This window comes from Halichoeres trimaculatus, unplaced genomic scaffold (genome assembly GCF_033239565.1).
Source record: "Halichoeres trimaculatus isolate MK-OKI-2021-1 unplaced genomic scaffold, fHalTri1.1 fHalTri1_scaffold_12, whole genome shotgun sequence".
NCBI classification, from domain to species: domain Eukaryota; kingdom Metazoa; phylum Chordata; class Actinopteri; order Labriformes; family Labridae; genus Halichoeres; species Halichoeres trimaculatus.
In genome coordinates this window covers 25,759,130-25,769,026 of record NW_027437190.1, presented here as the reverse complement: position 1 = coordinate 25,769,026, position 9,897 = coordinate 25,759,130, and positions in this window count along the sequence as shown.

Here is a 9,897-nt window from a genome sequence, read left to right as displayed (position 1 = left end):
CTTCTGCTGACATTGAGATGGATTGTTAGTTTGGCTGGGTTCAGTTTTTAATTCATAGTTGAAGAATAATAGAGTATTGATCTGGCAAACTCACAATGGAGTGTTTTACTTTAGGCTTCCAATGTCAGAATCAAATAGATTTAGGAAGATGTCAAATTCATCAAAGAGCTGGGAGTTTCTAATGAAGGACTCACTTATTGCCAATGCTTCTTTATAAACAAGAAAAACACCAAAGAGTTTTATTTAGAGCTAAATATCATCACTTTCAGGCGAGAAGGGAAGCAATTCACAGAATGCAGTCTTAAAAAACAATAGACAGAACAAGAGCAATCTTAGTGATGCAGAAATCTTCAGAGCTCCCCCTAGAGCGTGACTGCAGTACAGGTCTGAAAATCTGCCTGACTCTTTTGGATGCAGCAAGTAATATGCGGAGGTATGGCTCTGTTCTAGGAGCTCCCTGCTCTTCTGCATGCACATGTGGAATGCCATAACCTGAGGTGGGGAAAGCAGCAGCAGAGTCCCAGAACAGAGTGGGGCTCTGTGACAACACTGGTAAAATCAGGCACAGCATATGGGAAGGAGCTGGGCAGCAAGGCAGTCTGCAGAGGAAGCTGGTATCATAGGCAGGTGACAGCAGATACCACAACATCAATTTTTGGATATGAAGGTAGATCAGGTGGCCAGTTGAGCAGGAGGCTGAAGTTGTCTGGCCTCAAGATCAGCTGGTTTTAGAGTGAGTTTTGTAGCATACTTATTACTATTACTAATTTTTACGCAAGCATTTACTTTTTAGAGAAGCTTGGGAGCTACACCATTTTATCAGTAAGTTAAATGTGTGTCTTTTACCATCATGTCAGCACACATGGAGGCATGATATTTAATTCTGATTGTAGGAGATTGATATTCAGAGTCCATAATAAAAACAAGTTTTCTTATATTTATAATAAAAAAAAAATATTGTCTTTCATTGGTATTTTTGGCAGTTACTCAGAAGGAAATGTTTTTCTTCCCACCATAGACTGTATATAATGTGGACAGTGTGGCTCCGCCATTTATCATTATAAGGTTTTGAGGCCAAAATACCCATGTCATAGGCGCAGCCATTGTAGCAGTTTGGAGCCAGAGTCTGCGCAGTAGAGACAATGAGGAATTCTGGGAGAATCTGAGTAGAGCTGGGTGACACAAATAATAATAATTATTTTTCTATCGAGAGTCTAATCACTTCTTGACTCTACCTCCCGACATATTTTACAGTCCCCGAAAAAATACTGGAGAACGGCAGCTGTCAATCATCCTTAAACGTTACATAAGCCTCGTTTTTAACCTCATATAACCAATGAAAATGAAACTTCTCAGAAAAAAGAGGACTTGGATACAAGACAGCCAAATAATATCTTCAAATCACCGCAACAATCGGACGTGAGAAACATTTCTACGTGGTGTAATAATTTTTTAAGGTTTGACCACAGCCCACCTGGAATGGCTGGAGCGCCATATTTTTAAACCTATACTGCAGCCAGCCACCAGGGGGAGCAGTTTTTGTGGAGACCTCACTTAGAGCTGAGCAAGTGGACATCCATTTTTTTTACGGTCTATGCTTCCCACAAAAAAAATAAAAATAAAAAAAATCTATAAAATATATGATACATGCACAGGACAAACTCAGCAAAGGAAGAGGCAGTGCTTTGTCCACAAGGTGGCACCAAAATCACCACAAAATAAAGTTGCACAAAGTTTGTTAAAGTCTTTATAAAAACAAAAAAAATATTTCACTCTTTTACCAGTTAAGTTGCATTTAGACACAAAAAAAGGTCAACTAAGACAACATGAAGGCTACGGTGTTAGATCCCCCTGAACTGTAAATAAAGGTATATTGTGTTCCGTCATGAGAAGTGCTTGTTTTCTACAAATGCACAGCGGTCCCTGCAGACGTATTGATTGCACAGGGTCATCTGCAGTTCTCCCAGCCAGCACAGCACTGCTTTAGATGTGAACAGAGAGGATCCTGACTGAGTAAAGACAGCTGCTTTGTTTCCCTTTACCTTTTTTTCCCTGTCTGGGTTTGATGTGCAGATTGCTCAGGTGGAAGGACACAGAGTGGTGGCATCTTTTGGCTCTGTTTTGGAGTCGCCGATGAAATTTATAGACGCTACTCTCGTCCCCATCGAGGGGCGTAGAGGACAGAGGCACACCCGTTATGCCACACTTGCATGCTCCTCCAGTTGCGTACATGCTGGTGATGACAAATGGGAAAGGACACACATTAGCCCTGTGCGTACCTGACGCAGCTTCCCACCGGGTAATGGATTCACCTCTGTGCCATCATCACCTTCTATTAGGCCCAGGACGGAATCAATAGTTTTCTAAATGCAGCTGAATCATTCATCATAAGAGGGCCACGCTGTGTCCACCTCATCTACCGCCTGCTACCTCTCCAACCTGCCTCACTTGCTTCCCATCTTCAGACAGAGAATTTAGTATCCATTTGTGAAAACCCCCCAAAAGAGGAAGGCTTGATCTTGCTGCGAAAATGTGTCATCAATTTCACAGATTTGGACGTCCTACTAAAATCAAGTGCAGACATGTCTGAGGTTTCATAGACGCATATAATCCAAAGTGACACGAGGAGATCTTTTATGGAACCCAGGAGATTTTAATTCTAAACACAGAAACTCTGATAACATCATCTGACCCTGGAGACACATGTCTGGAGGACAGGCTATGAATCACTTGTGCAGAAGCAGTGAAACTTAAGCGATGAAGTTTAATTTTTAAAATCTTGGAGGGTAAAAATGAGTATTATTTAAGAGTTATATTAAAAGTGATGTTTCCACTCAATTCTATAATTAAGAAACAGTACAAAGGTTTGGAAAATCAAATATAGATACCTTTCATCTTAGAAGAGAAAAGAGTCTGTGGGGGAAACAACACTCTAACTCTATGGGGTGCATTGGGACAAAAACTTGTTTATCTTTGTTTTACCACTTGCAGACATAGATATAGTGTTTTGTTTTACAGATGAGTTACTAAATATACTCTATATTTAAGACTGCATGTTCTTCCTTTGAGAATTTTCAGCATGATAAACAATTTTGAGCAGGAAATGGAACAGTGATTGCTTTTATGTGGAGCTAAAAAGAGTAGTCATTTCTGGGGTTTATTTTTGAACACTAGCTTGATGGATTAAGGAGTGTAAATAATCAAACAGCCATCAGAGTAACTGAAGAGGTCAGTGTAATCCCTCAAACTGGCTCCCCCCTCACCCTGGGATCTTTGTGAAGTGGGCTGCGGGCAACACTGGCCGCGCCTGGCCTTTTATTCTGCCAGCATTCTTCTGGGAGGCCGGGCACTGGCTGCTCAGACATGATTAATTGCTGCAATAAAGCTCATTATGGAGATTAAGTAGGAGTTACAGGAGCATTATTGATCACTGTCCTTTAAATAACCTTAAAGTTGCTTGTTTGTGCATGTTTGTATGACGCTGGTCAATGCAGAGGGCAGAACGAGAGGAAAGAGCTCAACGTGATGTTGCTTTGAGCGATTAAGGTATGACACAAAATCAGTCCTGGACGGTGATGTGTAACATGTTTGCATGTAACTGTGACAAAGGGGGCTTTGCACTTTACATACCCTGATGACTGATGCCGGGCAGTCTTGCAACAATAGGTGCAAAAGATCATACCTGAGAGGAAACAAAGCAATAATTGCTGCTAACTGATACACTCAACACTTCCAACATCATATTTCTGATGCTTTCTTTTTCTCCTGCTTCTCTTTTTCATTGAAATTTAAGAGCCAGAGTTAAGGTCAATGACAGGATTAATACGTAGACCTAACGATCAAAGCACAATTTAAACTAAAGATATCCAACAAAGAGCATTTAAAGCTATTTCTCTGCTTCCATCACATATATTGAAGTATGTTTTCAAAGGAAATCTTTTGTTGATATTCTTTAATAAATCACTGTTCAAAATGAGAGCAATTTTTGCCTCTGCCTTTCTGATGGGTTTGTTTGGTTTTACAGCCAACTGTAGTTCTTTTTTCCATTCCTTCCACTTTGCCATGGCAACATTATGCAAAATAATGTCTGCTGCTGCTCTCAGGTTCTATTTATTTACCTTAAAATGTCCAAAACTCGAGCACATCCTGTAATTCTACCAATATCACACGGTGATGTCATGCAAAAAGCTGTTTGGAACCATATTTCTACTATCTCACAGGTATTATTAACTGTATAAAAGGAATTGTAATACATTGATTCTACTATTCTGTCCTCATCTTTTGTTAGCTAAATCCTCTTTCTAAATCCTCTTATCCCATTCCAGCTTCTGGAAGAAAACCCTCACATTGACAATAAACCTCCTGAATTCTCTCAGTGCAATACATGAGACAGCTTTTGTATTCCCTGAATATTTATCTGATGTTAACTCCTCAATTATGAGAAGACAACTGGTGACGTCACTCAGACTTCATCATCTTTACATCTGCTTTATTGTTAACAGGGAAATTTAGGCTATACATTACACAAATACTCAGCGGGTAAGAAATCATAATGGGTGTTTATGGAGATCAGTACATGGTGCTGTGGCTTATGCATTCATTAAAGCTGGGAATAAATAACCAGAAGTGTCTGATAAGAAGGGTTCAGAGAGCATACACTACAATAAAAAGTTCAGATACACACTCAAGCTCTTGAATACAAACAAACCTAAATGCTTTCTTTTAAATTGCACATTCTAAGTCAACATTTATTCATCGTAAGTGTGGTTGAGGTCACATTTAGGACAGATCACTCTTAGTGTACTGCTCCTCAAAAGCAAGACTATACAATTTTGTCACAAAAGTTGTTCTACTTTCATTTTGAGCCAATCTCTTTACAGATTCCAAAGCACAAAAAATTTATAATTTTTTTGTATCATTTCTTGTTGCCTGCTCCACCACTACCTCAAAACTGAATCTCTAAAATTAGATTTGTTATCTTCCTAAATCACTAATTTTTGGGGGTCCAGGAGTTACCAAACCTGACTGACTCAAACATGTTTCAGGAAGCTTTGGTGAATTCAAGAAAAGAAGTCCAATTTGGAAACAAAAGCAGGCAGATGCTATGGTCCACAGCATTGATGTACAGAATCTCATCTGGCTACAGTTGGTTGTAATCTCATGGGTAATATGTCTCTATAAACATACATTTTTAGTCAAGAGTTGCTCACCATCCATCCTAGTTCATAAACTTTAACTTGAGCAACATTTGTTTAGCTTTCAAGTATTACTTTAGATTTCACAACTTTGAAGTATGCATCAAAAACAACAGAAATAAAGGACCTGGACAAATCGGCACCATTGTTGTGTTATCTGAGCAAACCTGAGACCTACAAATTGTAAAAAACTCACAAGAAAACAGCAAAATTATGGAGCAGTCCACCGTTAAACTGTGAAATGAAACAGATAAACAGAGGATACTCTGAGCGATGTAACTGACCAAGAATTAAAGACCAGTATCTTGCAGATCTAACCAAAAGCTTAGTGCCTGTGTCAAAGCAAATTTTGCATTGTATCATCAGACGTAGTATGTATTGTTGGCAAATATGAATTAAAAATGTGTTATTTCTGCACATGGAGAAACGTGCATTTTTGTTATGTATAATGGATGGCTGCTATTTTACTTGTTTAGAGGTTTGCATTGTTGCAGATGATAAATAAGTGAATACACTGATAGCCTCCATCCCTAAACCTTTGTGGGGAAAGAAGAATAAATATATTCTGAGGTTTTCTAGTGCATATTTGGCCACATCAGGAGCAATCAGTCCGAGTCAAGCTCCAGCACTCTCCATCAGCACCATAAGTTGTCAAATGAGACAGGTCAGGAGATCAGCACCTGCTCCTGCCGTGTGCTTGACGGGTGTTAACCTGTCACTCACCCTCCAATTTACCCCGCTACTCACCATTGGCCTCACGTTTTCCAGTCAGACCTGCCTCCGTACGCAGTCCGCCTGGAAGAAAGGAAAAGCAAAACTCATTTAGGCTGATGACGACAGTGGCTCAGTGTTTGTGGGCATTTACTATGTTCATCACGTCCGTGAATAAAAAGGACCTGTTCCTATCACACTAATAATGCAGGGCTGCACATGTCACGCTCAGCGCTGGCATGGGGGCGTTTTGAGCATGTCAGCCAGATAAGAGAATAGCAGGGTGCATGTTCACATGCCTTATCGGACCATGCCAGGAGAGGGTTTTTGCCTGTTTTTTCCTTTTTTATATAAATAATGGTACAACCTCGAAGACACAAACCCAGCATGTGCAAGAAATGCAGGTGGGCAAGAAAGGAAAGACAAGTAGCGTTTTTTTTTTTTTTTTTTAAATAGGTAATACATGATTCAGAATTTAGTCATATTAAACAGAAGATAACACCTTTAGGATGTGTGAGATACAGTCTGGTGTAGGGGTCTGCAACCTGCAGCTCTTTGACTCATTTGGAGTGGCTCTCTGAAGCTTTAAAAAAAAACATTTTTGAAATAAAGAAATTTAATTTTTCTCACAGAGAGTATTAATGATTAACAATATTGGCACTGTATGAAATCATGATTTAACATTTTGTATCACACATTACAATAAAGCCTGCCACCTCCCCACTTCACCTCCTACTTCAACAGCCCACCAACTTTCTTTTTACCTGTGGCTTACCTCATGTTTTAGATCCCTATTAAGATAAAACAACAAAAAATGTGGAAGAAAAAAAGAGATTTTAATTATGTGTGGATGTTCATTTAACTCCCAAAATGCCGGCTTAATATACCTGCTTGATATGTGGAAGAAATTATTAACAATAAAGTATGATGAGTTCAGCAACATTGTCCACATATGCCAAAATAAATGAAGTTTTTTTTTTTTTTTTTTTTTTGTACAATTTCATTTATTCAAAATTCTTCTTGTTTAGTTAATTATTCAATATATTCTAACTGTATTCAATTTTGGAAACCTTATTGTCTTTATTGTGAAGGTAATGTATATTTTGTGGCTCCGGAATGACTTTAATCCAGGTGAGATGAGGCAAAACGGCTCCTTTGATAGTAAAGGTTGCAGACCCCAGGTCAAGTGTTTGAGAGCTATCTGAAGGCCATTTGTTCCTGCATTATGTGATCAATTCCAGAAGTCTTTCAATGTAAGTCAAGGGTAGCAGTAATGAGAAAATAACAGGGCATTTTCTGGCATCACTACAGATATATAATGATTTGACCTAGGGACTGTGGTGGCCCAATTGCAGCGCTGACATCTCTAACATGCGTCACAGTTCGATCACAAATTTGTGATAAATAGAAGGAATTGGCATTCCAAGATAAAATACAATGCAAAAGTCACTGGCATCTGTTCGGCAATTTGTCAACTACTACCTCCTTGACATTTATGCTATTGTTTCTGCAAGAATCTCCATTTCTGGGTTTCACAGTACAGTACGGAGTTTATGCTTTCTTCTTCTTTTACCATTGGATTTATTCACCATTCCTCTTCTCCTGATATGTAATGCAGTTAGCAATTAGCTTTAGGGCATGCTACGGCCATTGTCTGGTGGGAATGTTGCATTAAAACCAGGCACCAGTAAAAACAGTGGAGAAACTGTAATTCTATAATACTCGTAACAATGCTTTGACTTTTATGACCGTAATGCCAACTGGAAGAATGGAAAATCATGACCCATTCCTCATATTAAAGATATCTTAAGTCAAAATTACGCAGCAGCTTACCTATTGTTTAGTCTTCTAAAGACTCAAAAAAAAAGAGCCTAAAAAAAAAAGTGAACATGTACTAAAATAATTAATATGTTTCTCTGAACAAAGAAACTGTACACACTCTGTTGCGATAAAGGCCAATAAGTTGGTTTTATCCAAAGTCCCACCCCTTCTTTTCAAAGGACAAATAATGGCTTATTTTGTGGGGACCCATGCTGCACTAGGCCACCCCTATGGAACACCCCTGCTTAGGCTTACAATGGCTCCCATACATCTCCCTCTGGTATTTTCCCCTGGCAAGCATTGCTCTCTGTGATGTAACGAAGTTAAAAATGATAACCTTAAGTCAAAGTGAAGAAGCGGTACATTTGCAAACACTCACGAGGAAAAAATACCTTCAGCTCTGCAGAAAATTCAAGGGCAAGAAGTTGAGCACAAGCCTTATTTAGAGCTACTGCAAACTCTCCAGTACACTATCAGTAATCTACAGGTGAGTAAGCATGAGCTGGTGGACTGGAGTTTGGCAGACAGAGATAAGCAGATTCATTGACATGGGACACTTTGGCATCATTTCATTCCCAGGCCTATTACACCTTATTGATCTCTGCTCCAGTTGAGTTTCAAAAATCCCACAACTCAAATAAGGCAGCTGCTTTGACTCAGAAAATCTCTAAATTCCCGTCTCAACATACTGCCAGACACTCAGTTCCAGCGGCATGAGCCCAAACATCATTTGAAAGTATTTTAGGTAAGTAATTAAACTCCCCCTTGTGCTGTATCCCTATTAGCTCAACGTTTGATCACGCAGTGGCTCGATGCAAAGAGTGGGGGCTTTTAGAACACATGAAAATGTGAGTCTTGTCTCCTGTCAATAGATGAAGCATTGCAAAACATCAAATAGTCTGATTCATTTCAAGTCTGCATCTTATCCTCATTTGGTTATTTACATCGATAAGGAAAAAGACAGAAAATTTAAAGTCAATGTTTGATTGATAAAAATGTTTACTTAACATAAATACTGCCATCACCTCAAGCCCTGAAAATCTGAATGCCTTTCACTTTTGAATACACTTTTGATTTAACCAAAACAGCAAAACTACTTCTTGCATGAAATTAAAACAATGGGGCCTGCACAGTTGAACAAATGGTAAATGGAGGGAGGGAAAAAATGTAATAGCTGCCTCACAGGCCCGTTGTCATCACAAGGAAATGGCAGGGAAATGAAGAGAAAAACAGAAGAGCAATCCAATCTGACAAAGTGTGTCATGCACACACCATAGATGTGAAGATTTTACAGGGAAAACAAGTGGATTCTGTTGGACCCCTGAGTAAACCCACAGGGGAGACTCAAGAGGTGTAAAGCAAAGATGAAACCCCTATTCTTTCCTAAGTTTGTGTTGCAGAGAATAATATCATAAGTGGTCAACATTTCCTACAACTACCTGGACATAAATCAGACAGATAATGAGAGATATTTTCACTTGTGCGAACATCATATTACATAGTTTTTCTTTTGTCCTCTGCCCTAAAACTCTTCCTCTGGCCTACTCAAGCAATGATTTGCTATCTAGATATAAATACACTTTCATCTATTTCATATTACATGGCATGTTTCTGTGCTGACGTTCTTGTAAACAGATGTCACCATATGTTCATACACCTACTGCCTGCCTGCATGCTAGCATTTGATCAGAGGCAGACCTAGTTAGATGCTACACTGTCAAAAACTGTGCCACTACCATAAATATAGGAGGTTTGATACACTTTGTTGACACTACAACAGGGGAGAATCTGGGTTTTTATGTCAGGGAAACAGTTCTACTTCTCTAACCCTCCTCATTATGGCTGGGTGGTGTACCAGAGATGTGATTAGGGATGATCACTGCTGTTCAACCAAGACTGAGCAGAAACTACAACAGTATACTCTTCTGCAGATACATATCTTGCTAACCTATTCGTCTTCTCTCTGTCACTCTATTCCTGCTCTCTGACTTCTTTCTGCTTAATATATAATTACATGACTGTCAGAGGGTTTTGTCGCAAGAATACATTACAACATAACATATTTCCACATAAGAAGCAAATACTTCTACCATGCTTCTAAGGACAGCCTCACACATTGCTAATTTGATTTCCCTCTTGTCTTTCACTTCCCTCCTACCATTGTTCAAAC